At 33.5% G+C, this 13,103-nt stretch overlaps 1 protein-coding gene across 1 annotated transcript in view; it reads right to left on the bottom strand.

Annotated features, from left to right (window-relative positions):
* The window catches only part of LOC140435297 (EGFR adapter protein-like), a 651,983-nt gene that overhangs the window by 563,776 nt on the left and 75,104 nt on the right, over window positions 1–13,103 (bottom strand). The gene's annotated exons all lie outside the window — the stretch shown is intronic.

The raw sequence follows: 13,103 nt of genomic DNA, 5'->3' as shown, positions 1-13,103 counted from the left end.
GTTTATTTTTAAGTTATGCGAACGAATTTTTAATTTCGTCATTCTTACTTGTGTCGCTGTCGGCACAAGTGTGGATGAATTCTTACTTGGGTCGCTGTAGGCTCAGTATGAATCCAAATTCACCGTCGAATTTGTAGTTTTCTGTTTTTGGCCCCTTTTGTGGAAATATGTAGCAGTGGAAGATAAATTGTGTAGTATACCAGAACATGGTAAAATTTTTAAGCAGTACATAGGGTGTGCCCACTATGTGCAGTTGATTTGATTCCAACCTCATTTTGTTGTCTCTGATCGTCATTGCAGTCTATGGAGACAGTTTTCTTTTGTTCCTGTTCGAAAATGGTACATCTAGCTTCTGCCCCGGAGATGTTAGCAAAATTTTCAGAAGTTTAAGTGCAAAATTTTATGTGAATTAAAAGGTAACATTTAATGTATTAATTTTCAAAGTAAAATAGACATTCTTTTTCTAAGTAACAATAATTGCTTTCATTAAAATTTAAAGGATTTATAATAATTAATAAATTATAAAATTTTAGAGTTTGACTTTAGCTGTCAATTTGTGTGTTCATTTTTTTTTAAATTTATTTTTAACTTATGACAGCACGTTTTATTAATTTTGTGATTTTAGTTTATTTTATTTTTAAAAAAGGTTAACCTTCATGCCATTTTGAAAGATTTTGTAGCAATCTCCTTTGTAAACAGATGGACATGTAAGTTTTTTCTTTGTATTTGTGTATTTTACAACTATTTATATAGTATATTTTTTGTGTCATCTGTATTTGTGTAATTGTTTGTGGTAAGTCGCAATAAATGTTAAATTTTGTTTTTTAACATTTTGTTTATTTTTTTTACTAACCCTTTTTTGAGTTTCTATTTGAAAAAGATATGTTTTGCATTTCTGATAATTATTTCCCCAGTTACAACTAGCTGTTGTAATGGTTATAATTAGGCACCTTAAAGTACCGCTTTTTATAAATTACTAGAGGTGTTTCCTGTTTCTTTTTATTTTGTCCCAAGAGATTCATGACCGTTTGTTTCATATTTTTGTAGTTGCCCCAATCCAAACCCCTTGATATTTTTTACTTATCCACGACCCCAGCTCTACTAACAAACCCTGAGTGCCGTTCGCACAAGTAGCGTTTATTTTGCTTACCCTATCTCCACCCCCATAGTTTCTATTCCCCAATCTTATACCCCCAAAATCTTACCCTATGGTAGGCAAAATAATTTCGTTACAAACAGACACAATAACACTAAGACGAAGTTAAGAATTTATAAATAGTAATTTATATATAAGACTAATAATGATATATGCCTTACAAACAAGACCCGACACAGCCATAATGCAACGGCTACTGGAAACGGCAGAGATGAGAGTATTGAGAAGAATTACAGGAAATACGCTGAGACATCGAAAGAGAAGTGAAGACATTAAAAGAAAATATAACGTACAGAGTATAAATGAATGGATAAAAAATAGAAAAAAAGAATGAAATAACCAAATAAGCAGAATGGAGGAGACCTGTGTCGTCAAAGTGAGTGACAACCTTCCATAGATGTATTAATCCACCAATAAACAAGCAGAATTGCTTATAAAGAATAAGAAGAAGAATGAAATGTCATTGAAAAATCAGATTAAGTTCATTCATAAACTTGAGTTTAAAGTATTAAAAATAGTTTAAAATAACTTCAAAGAATGATCAAATGATATATATTTGGTCAATGTTGTTATATGGAAGCGACAAATAAACTCTGTAGGCTGATTCGATTAGCCGACTAGAGGCGTTTGAGATGTGGTTGCATAGGAGAATGTTTCGAATACACTAGAAAACGATGCAGATCAAAGAAGTTGTTGTAAAAACAATCTATTATAGTATTGTAATCTTAGTTATTTAAGCAACTTGTGCGCTCAGCTCTCATGTGCGACCGGCTCCCGCATATCCTCTCTCCCCACCACGCGCTATAAAACTTAAAGGCAGTGCGAATTTGCCTCTCGACAATTAAAGACTGGGTGTATTGGCGCTCCCGTGCAAAGTGCGTCAGTTATAGATGCGCCAACGAGTAGAAACGGTGTTTTGTATTAAATCGTATACAGTTTTTTCTCTCAATACTTTGTATCTTTGGTTTTGCCCAAATAATAAATAATAAATATAGTCTTCTGCAGGTCATCATGCAGGGTAGAGTCGATGGCAAAAAGGGAATAGGTAGAAAGAGGAAGTCATGGCTGCGAAATATTCGAGACTGGTCAAACATGACTGTAGACGAATTATTCCACGTTGCAAAAGACAGAGAAGCTTTTAAAAATGTGGTCGCCAACCTCCGTTAATGGGGACGGCATAGGAAGAAGAAGAAGGTTTTGCCCCTTAGCACTGTAAAGCTAATGATATTGGTATAATTCTTTTTGTCACTATCAGAATTGCGATAGTTATCAATGTACTGATTCAGCCCTTAAGTTCATTATCAATAAATCGAAGGAAGAAGCGCCTTAAGTGTTTTATTGCTTCAGCGGTTCTTAATTTTTTTGAAGCAATAAGGTGTTTAACTTCGCCTCTCTAAAATATGGAAAATCTGGTAATAAATTTATCCTCTCCAGAAGTTGTGCTAAAAAGAGCACGTGCTATTCGTGATTTAACCATAATATGTACAGTTGAGAATGATTATATTTACAAGACATGTCTTCCGAAAAATAAAAATTAACGTGTCCAAGAGAGAGAGAGAGTTTTTTTTGTTTATTTTATATCAATAAGAATAAAACCAAAGCAGAAAATGTTCGGTCACCTATCCTGTATTTCCGTACGGATATATTTATTAGGTTTCCTGTTTTACTTTCTCCTTTTATATTGTTACCCCGTAAGTCTTTCATACACACCAACATTTATCTTAAAGTCTGCTCCACTTGATATATCTTTGCAAAACCGCCCACAAGGTATCTCTTAAAAATCTATCTACCCCGAACGTCTCTCCTAATGGCAACACCATTGTTAAGCCTCGTATTCTCAAACAGAAACATCGCTGTAGCAATAACTTTTCGTGATTGTAGATCGCAGTTGGTTGTGCATTTGTTCTGGTCCTTCGACGGTCTAATTTCTGAAGGAGTTCCACTTAGAGAGAGGAACGGCATTGTTCCAACGAAGACGGCGACGTCGCAAGATTTATTCGTGCATTAGCCACACTCTAGCGGCTAACGCCGGCGGTATTTGGTGATATTTTGCTCTTTGTGGACCTTTCGGATAAGCTACGGAGTTGTTCTGAGTTTCAGCCCTACTGAAATATCAGATGTTGGCAAGATTGTCATCTATTATTAAAATATTATAATCATCAAATGATGATAATATCGTCAATTGCTAAAAATTATACAGGTAGTTTAGAAATGAAAGACTATAGACATATATATTAAATAACAAATATTATCCAAAAGCATTACAAATATTTTAAAACGTTTTGGGTCCAGTGGGACCATCATCAGCAAAGCATTTTAGAAAAATGTCTCACTGATGACGCGACGGTCCGACTGAATTGAAAACGCTTTAGAATAATTGTAATCCTTTTAGATGAATTTTAAATATTTTTTAATAAAATAATTTATTATTATATACCAGAAGTTTTTACTTATTTTTTTTAAACAATGACCCTCGCTAGAGCTTCGTAGGCAGCTATAAACTCTTAATTACACTTTTAGCATAACTGTAAATAAAAAACGGGTTCCAGTGGGACTGCCGGTAGAAGTTATACTTCTATACACGCGTTCGCCGTTACAAATTTATATGAGAGTCAATCTGCACAATCATTACATATGTAATGCTATAGGTAAGAGAGAGCAGAAAGAGAAACAGAATTAGGTATATAAGTTTATGTTGCATCGTTTGCTGTATATAAACAACATTTGACCTGTAATGAGATTATAGTAAATGAAGGATTGAATCAATATTTTGGTGAAAAGTATTGGAAATAAAATACCATTACTAATGTGCAGCTATGTTGTGCAGCTATAGAGTTTTGGACAAAGAAGTCAGAAATCAAGTACAAAAAGCAAATAGACTGACAGGATAAATTAATAACACTATATGGCGAAAAAGACACATTAACACTGAGATAAAGTCAGGAATTTATAGAGTCAATGTAAGACCAATAATGACATATGCCTCAGAAACAAGACCCGACGCAGCCACAACGCAAAGGCTACTGGAAACGACAGAGATGAGAATACTGAGAAGAATTATAGAAAATACGCTAAGAGATCGAAAGAGAAGCGATGACATTAGAAGAAAATGTACTGTCCAGTGTATAAGTGAAAAATTAAAATGGAATAACCCCATAAGCAGAATAGGGGAGACCCGTGTCGCCAAAATAGCAAGAGATAAGTCACCAGAAGTATCAGACGGCCGGAAAAAGACGGATTGACAACCTTCCATAAATGTATTAATTCGCCAATAAACAAGCAGAATTGCTTATAAAAAATATGAATGAGAATAAGAAATTCAATAGGTTTCGACCTTGGACCAAGCTATGTATCAAGTATCAATCTTTTAGGATTTTTCCTTTATAGTTATAGCACATAAAGGCAGAACAGACAGAAAATAACTATTGAGTCCTTAATAATAAATAATATACGGGTCACAAATTTTAGGATACAGTTTATTCTCATAAATTGTGGAGATAATTACTAACTATATTCTAGCGAAAATGAATGAATTTATTCAATATGCTAACGTGAAAAAAAAAACGAAATAACCCAAACAACTCTTTTCTGAACCATAAAACTTGAATTACAAAATATTTAAGTAACTGAACTAAGCCTCAACTAAGCCTCTATAATAACAAAAAGTGTACAAATATTGGCATTTGCAGATGATGTTGATATCATAGCCAGAAGCGAAAGAGAGATGATAGAAACATTTAATGCGATAGAAAGAGCGGCACAAAACAGTGGCCTAAACATTAATGAAATAAAAACCAAATACATGAAGGTCAGTAAATCGACAGGCCAAAGAAACCTACAAAATCTGACAATAGGAGACTATAACATCGAAAGCGTGAAAAATTTTACATACCTAGGTTCACTAGTTACCGCAGATAACAATGTCAGTGAAGAAGTTAAGAGAAGAATACATATCGCTAATAAAACATATAATGGACTAATTAAACATCTAAGATCTAACAACATCACAAGAAGCACCAAATGCAAAATATACAAGACCCTGATAAAACCGGTCCTTGTATATGGATCAGAGACATGGACACTATCGAAAAGCGATGAAAACCTATTAGGCACATTTGAACGAAAAATCCTTAGACACATATATAAGGGGGTAAAGGAAAATGTCATATGGCGCAGAAGATATAACTTTGAACTGTACACAGCATACAACGAACCCGAGATCATAACATCCATAAAGATCGGACGTCTGCGCTGGATGGGCCATGTTGAACGAATGTTGGAGACTGAAACACCAAAACATATTATGAGACAAACACCAGTAGGAAGAAGGTCAAAGGGAAGACCCAAACTTAGATACATGGAACAAGTGGAGCAAGATCTGAAAACACTTAAGATTACCAACTGGAAAAACAAAGCAAGGAACAGAACAGAATGGCGGAAAATCCTAGAACAAGCCAGGACCCAGAAAGGGTTGTCGAGCTACTGATGATGATGATGAACTAAGCCTCAGTTTTGTTAATAGCGTCTTGGCGCCATTTTGTAAGATACTTTTAAATGGGAGCATGGTGAAAGACTTTGGCCAAATGTATATATTTACCGAATTGAATAAAATTATAATTAAAAATATTTACAAAAGGAACATTTTTATTCTCGAGAGAAAAAGGGAGAGAAAATATATCTTTTGTCTCTCTCTTACCTATATCTTACATATGTAATGATTTTTCCGATTTACTCCCATCCAAATTTCCAACGTCGAACGCGCGTATAGAAGTATAACTTCAATAATTCCAAAAAATAATGTTTTAGACATATCCATGGTTAATGACTCTTGAAAGTTTAATCTTCCATATTCCCCCAGAATTTGTCATGCAGTGAACCTACTTAAATGGAAAAGATTTTCATCCTTATATCAATAAAAAATATATCTTCGTTTTCACATTTGATTATAAAAATTCTAAAAGTCAATTGCAGTCTATTACAATACCAAAAAAATAGCATCAATCGTAATAATATCATACAACTCTTCAGAGATCAAATTAACTCCCATTCCGATAACACATTATACTATACAGACGCGTCTAAAACTGAAAATGGAGTCGGAGTGGTAATAACTAACAGCACAGAGATTCTCAAACATAGAATTACATATACTGCAATTATATTAACCGAAGAACTCTATGCAATTTACACGCAAACCCAAATAAGAACACAATATTAATCGTAAGATATTTTATGTCATCACTACAAATAATCAGAAATATAACATGCAGCATCCAATAGCTTTGCTAGTAAAGGTAGAACTAAGTAAATTGCACGCAAAAGATAATGTAAGCATCAACATTCTGTGGGTCCCATCATATGTTGGAACAGCAAGTAACGAAGCAGCAGATAAAAATTTCAAAGAAGCTATAAACGACAACAGTATCTCCATATCACCGCAATTTGTAATTATTGATCTAAAAATCTACTTCATAAAGCACCTGTTTGAGAACTGAAACAATAAATGAAAATCCACACCATCAAAACTTCAGAAGATAAAAAATAAGATTGGACCATGGCAAAATTAAGCGTTAAATTCAAAAAACATTCTAAATAACCTACTTTTGTTTTTAAAAGACTTTAATTTACTAAGCAAATTGTAATTAATTATCATCATTTAATCTTCGCTTATCCACTGCTGGACATAGATCTCCCTCATAATTGTCCATCTATTTCGATCTTGTGCCTCTTGCATCCAATTCCTATGACAACCTTTTAGATCGTCAGTCTAACGTGTTGGTGGACGACCTCTGCTTCGGTAGGCATCATCGCTTGGTCTCCATTCCAGTATCCGTTTTGTCCATCTATTATCTGTCATTCGAGCCACGTGACCTGCCCAGTTTCATTTCAGTGTTGCTACTGCATCATCCACTCCTGTTTTTTGTCGTAGCTGGCGATTTGGGATCTTGACTCGCAGTGAAACGCCCAATATAGCACGCTCCCTCGCCCTTTGACACACACACACGGATCTTTTGAACTGTTCTCCTTGTCATGGTCAACGTTTTCGCACCGTAAGTTATTACTGGCAAAACACACTGATTAAACGTTTTTCTTTTAAGGCATATTGGTATATCAGACGATTTGAAAATATGGTTCAGCTTGCCGAAGGCTGCCCAAGTCAGTCTTATACGACGGAGAAGCTCAACCGTTTGGTTATCTTTTCCTATGCGAATCTCATGACCTAGGCATTTATAGGCCATTACCTGGTCTATGGATCTTGTTCCTACGCATATATCTTCGCTGATATATGCGTAGATATATTTATTCTATCTATCTTAGCGTAGATATCTTAGATATATTTATTTTCGATCCCCCTTCTAGCAAGGAAGGGTAGAGCTGATTTAAAAGTTCTGTGGCCTCATCTATCCTATCAGCTATTAGTACAATATCATCTGCAAACCTTAGATGGCTAAGCTTTTCTCCGTTTATTTTTATGCCCTTGTCGGTCAGTTTTGCCCTTTTACATATATATTCCAAAAGCGTAGTAAACAGTTTCGGCGATATGGTGTACCCCTGGCGTACTCCACGTTGTATCAAGAATTTCTGGGTTTGACAATCACCCACTCTAACACTGGCTGTTGCGTTTTGGTATATGTGTTTAATTATATTTATAAACCGATAGTCAATTCGGCATTCTGTCAAGGCTTTCAACATTTTTTGTTGATTTACGGTGTCTAATGCCTTTTCATAGTCGACAAATATTAAAGCGAGTGGTTTATTATATTCAGTGTAATTTTCTATAAGATTTTTTATTACCAGTAGGTGATCGTTTGTTCCATAGCCTTTTCTAAAACCCGCCTCTTCTATGGGCTGATAAAATTCCAATTTATTTTCTAGTCGTTTCGTAATTATTTTTGTAAATAGTTTATAAATATGTGAAAGTAGACTTATGGGCCTGTAATTCCTGAGGTCGGTAGAATCCCCTTTTTTTATGAAGTATGATAATTTCTGCGTTAAACCACTGGGTTGGTGTTATTGCTTCCTGTAATTAATTATTACCATTTCGCTAATAACCTTATTAGGCTGAACCGGTTTTTTTTTAATAAAAAAAAGTGAAGGACAAACCTCCATCTTCCAATAGAAAAATTTTAAAGTAAACTTTTCCTTGGTAATTTTTGATACTGTGATTGAAGTCCTTTGTAATTTTCGAAACCAAATTCAGATTTTTGCTTTAACCTGTGCCTTTTAAGAATTGCAAGGCAAAACAGACGCTGATAAAGCTGTTAATAGAGACATGAGAAATCTAAAAATTGCATTCCATGACATGTCTCCTCAACTAAGCAAAAATACTTAGCGAATTTGGTTTCCAGTACTCCTACAGAGTATATCGGAATAAAATAAACATAATTATTTTATTCCGATATAATAAAATTACAGATTAATTATATAGACGACTTTAATTTTTTGAGCAATTTTAATATCTTAAAACCTATGTTATATTCATACCTATAGTATATTTGAAGAATAAGCTGGAGTAAATTCTCAGAAAAAAAACTGAATTGTTAAGTATATTTTAGTACGTGTGCTTTTCGTACAACGTCAATATTTTAGCTTATTTTACGTTGGGTTTGACTATTTAGATAGAAATTTTTCCATGTCACATGGACTATCGTAAAATTTAAATACCTGCTATTGTTAGAACTGTGTAGGCTAGGGTTTTTTCAGCTGGTCATAGACGTACTTTAAGGGTATTACAATATTTGTTTCGGTTTGTTAGATATTTAAACCATTTTCAAAGCATATTATATTTATATAAATCTGTTTATTTTAGTAACGTTATTTATGGTTATTTTTGTCGTTATGATAATGACCCATTAAATAACAAGAAATAAAGAAACTCTTAAAATAGATAGGTATTTAGTTAATGGTCTTTTGATAGTTTAGATAGAAAAAGTCGATTAGCGAAAGATGGTTTTTGATAAATGTGAACGCTATCTTAAATAGTATAAATTTCGATTTTGTTTGGAAAACCAATGATTAATAAAATGGTTAATGGTCTTTAAATAGTCATTCATTAATATCAGAAAATTTTTGTTTAGTCGATTATAAGCAAGTGAAGATATCTGACACAGTTGTTTTTTGCAAGAGTGAATAGTGAGTTTATAGAATATGGAATTAACGTGTGATTATACACCAGTTAAAAAATTAAAGTTGAATCATTTATCACTTAACGAAAAGAGTGTTATCCTTAACATCTACAATTATTTTAAGCAACACAATCCTTCCAATACTGTTTATAGTATAGTTGAAATTTCGTCTAAAGTAATGGGATATTCAAAATCAACTGTATATAACATTTTAAAAGAGGAAAAATCAGCTAGTATAACGCCACCCAAACCGAGACCAGGAAGACCAAAATTGTCGAAAGTGAATGTGGATGAATTTTTTAAAAATGCAATTCGTAGAATGGTCTACTCATTTTTTTTAACAAACAAATACCAACTTTAGATAAAGTTTTACAAGCCATTACCGACGATTCCGATTTACCTACAATAAGTAGAGACAAACTTTGGATAAGTTTTGCATAAGTTAAACTTTAAGTATGAAAAAGTGGGCAGACAGTCAATGCTTATCGATTCCAAAGAAATTGTGTGTTGGAGACGAGTCTACCTCAGAAAAATAAAAAAAAAATGAGGACAGAAAATAAGAACATTTATTATTTAGATGAAACGTGGGTTAATAAATGGCATACTGTAGGGAGAGTTTGGAAAGACAAAACTATAAAAACATGTCGACAAGCATTTCTGGAAGGATATTCACCTGGTTTCAAGGAACCATCAGGTAAAGGTCGACGATTAATTGTTATAAAATATAGGTAGTATGAATGGATTTCTTAAGGAGGGTTTACTTTTGTTTGAATCAAAAAAGACCTGTGATTATCACGAAGAGATGAACGGAGACGTGTTTGAAGAATATTTCGAACAGATGATTGAATTCATACCTAAAAATTCAGTTATTGTGATGGACAATGCAAGTTACCACTCTAAATTAATTAAACGTTTACCAACTACTCAATGAAGGAAAGATGAAATTGCAATGTGGTTAACTTCTAAGAATTTAATCTTTGACGATACAATGACAAAAGCAGAATTATTAGAGCTTGCTAAAATTAATAAACAAAATTATAAAAAATATGTCATTGAGGAAATAGCCAAAAAACGAGGAATTGAAGTTAAAAGTAACGTTGCTCGAAATAATACAACTTTTAAATTGTCAGATGTTACTATTCTTTTTCATAAATCAATATCTGAAGTAACGACTAAACATTGGCAAAAATGTATTAATCACGTTATGGATATTGAGAAAAATATGTGGGAGCTTGATCATATAATAGATAGCAGTATAGAACCTATAATAATTCATCCCGGATCGGATAACACTTCGTCTTAAACAGAATATGAGAAAGCTTAACTTTAAACTGTAGCTCAGAAGTTTATTTTACATTTGAACTAATTGCCGACAACTTCATTGTTTATTTTTTATTTATTTTTTATTGCTAATATAATTTTCATTCTTATTTCCAATATTATTAGTATTAAGAATATTATTATTTATTAATAGGAATATATAAAGACTTACAGTTTTTGTGTATGTATTTTACGTTTCAGTATAATTTATTGTATTTTATTATTTTATATTAACTGTATGTTTCACAAATAATAGAATTTTTATTCTTTTTATGTATATCTTTTTATTTTAAATCAGTATTGGATTGGATTAATTACTTTCTTCTAAATATCCAAATAAATTTAACGCAAACTTTTCTTTTAAGATTACGTTTTAGTTAGAAGATGTGCACGCCTATGTATTTCGAGGTGCGAAGATTAGTATTCTGAGAATTTACTCCAGCTTATTCTTCAAATATACTATACAAAATGATTGCTAGAAACTATACCAGAGTGCAGAGATACTCTAATAATATATAATAATTTATTATTGGAAGCTGTAATTATAATCTGATATACCCCTCTAAGGAATTATCTCCACTCTGATAATATGCTGTCACCATTGTAGAAGACGTCCGTTCAATCTCCTTAGCAATGCCTCTACAATCCTTAGGGGATACTTATCCCTGCGAGCGGGGCAAGGCTTACTGGCTCCACTAGTCTGAACTGACTGGTTTCGCCCTCGCGGATTTACAAGAGGGTAGAAAAATCGGTTGGGAAGGAAGGGGATCAAGGACTTCTCGGTCTCAGGTCCTGTAAAGAGTGAGAGGCTATGGGCTTACGTTAGAAGCCGGAGCACTGCATAGCGAAATGCGTATCTCTTCTAGTCTCGACCTGTAACGGCTAGGAATAACAAAACAAATCTCGAATTTACAATGTATTAACTAGACTGTACATTACAAATATCAGTTATGACAAAAATATTCGCTCAGGCGCGAAGGGAGACGAGAAGAAATCAGCAAGGAATTAAAGATCAGACAATTTCCGTATTATTAGATATACCTGGGGTTAGTGTATAGAGATCTTAGTTACCTCTGCGTATCTAGGCTCTAGCTAGGGAATACGCCTCCAGTCTACCGGGATTTGAGATTTCGTACCTTCGAATCTCCAGTTACCGACACTATATACGTCACACTACCCCGTCGAGTTAATTAACGCGTCCACGGTCTGTGTACCTTCCGATCTCCACACCACGGCGTGGAGCTGCTGCGTGAAAACTTCCCACTAACCCGCTGGCCCCCTTGTTCGCCTTTTTTATTAGTCCCTCTCCTCAATTTTCAGTCGTAGTACCAAGGTCGCGTTATTGTTTTTTTTTGCTGACTGATCCTCGTGTTGTATATCGGCGGAGGTCTATGTTTTGAAACGTGATTTAAACAACCTTGGTGGCCTGATATTTGAGACTCGTGTACTGCATTTAACTGGGTCGATTTTCAATCCTTGTTTAATAAAATGTTTACGTAAATATGTTACCTACTAGCTATGAATTTATTTGTTCTTTTAATCGATTTGGAATATGTAATAATTTCTTAAATAATTGTTTCTCTTTACTAGGCTAATTTGACTCTTAATTTTTCCTTCTTTACTTCCTTGCTATATTTTCATTACAATACTTATATCATATACAATACATTCAAGCGAATAAAAATTTTTGACAGGTCACACCATTGTGTTATTTTCATTTAAAGAATGCAATCGCTTAATTAAAGACCCTAAACTAGAAACATAATTAACAAAATCTGAATGATAAATTTTGTTTTTTTATCCTATTATAATATCATGTTTTCTGGGCCCGTAATACAACTTCAATGTTTCACTGAACCTCCCACCGAACGTAGCGTTGCTTCTACAATCATCGCTGAGCATTCCTACGATTTACGATTCTAGCAATGCCGTACTTTATAGCAAATTCAATTATGGTTTCCAACTATAGTTTTCTTCTTTATTGCTTTTTCCCGGCTATTAAGTGGTATTATTTGTGTTGTTTACTTTTACGAGAACTATATAATGATTTTCATTGATAGTAAAGAAGTATGACATAAAAAAGTCTACCACGGTTAATTTTTGTTTTGTCATTTGAAAATTATGTATGCTGAAATCTCTGGTATATATATAGCAACATTTTGGGTGCGTATTTGATGGAAACTGTGTTTCTATCACATAGGCATCCACACCTTTTGCTATATATGCTACAGAGTTCAGCATTAATAATACCAAGCTTTTATGCTAAGAAAGAGATTGTGGTTTTTAAAAGAAGGCACTTATTCAGTTAAAGATGTATCTAGCTTTTTTGATACGCTGGTTATTGGTCCATTCTTTATTTATTACGGTGCCAAGGTATTTGTAGTGCTTCACTCTTGCTACTGGGATTTGGTTAACGTAAAGATAAAACACTTATTGAGTAATCAGATGACATTAACAGTATAAAAAAATCGGAAATAAAAAAAGATTTGGAGATTTTCCAA

Source organism: Diabrotica undecimpunctata, chromosome 2 (genome assembly GCF_040954645.1).
Source record: "Diabrotica undecimpunctata isolate CICGRU chromosome 2, icDiaUnde3, whole genome shotgun sequence".
Lineage (NCBI taxonomy): Eukaryota > Metazoa > Arthropoda > Insecta > Coleoptera > Chrysomelidae > Diabrotica > Diabrotica undecimpunctata.
This window is presented reverse-complemented; position numbering and strand designations above follow the sequence as displayed.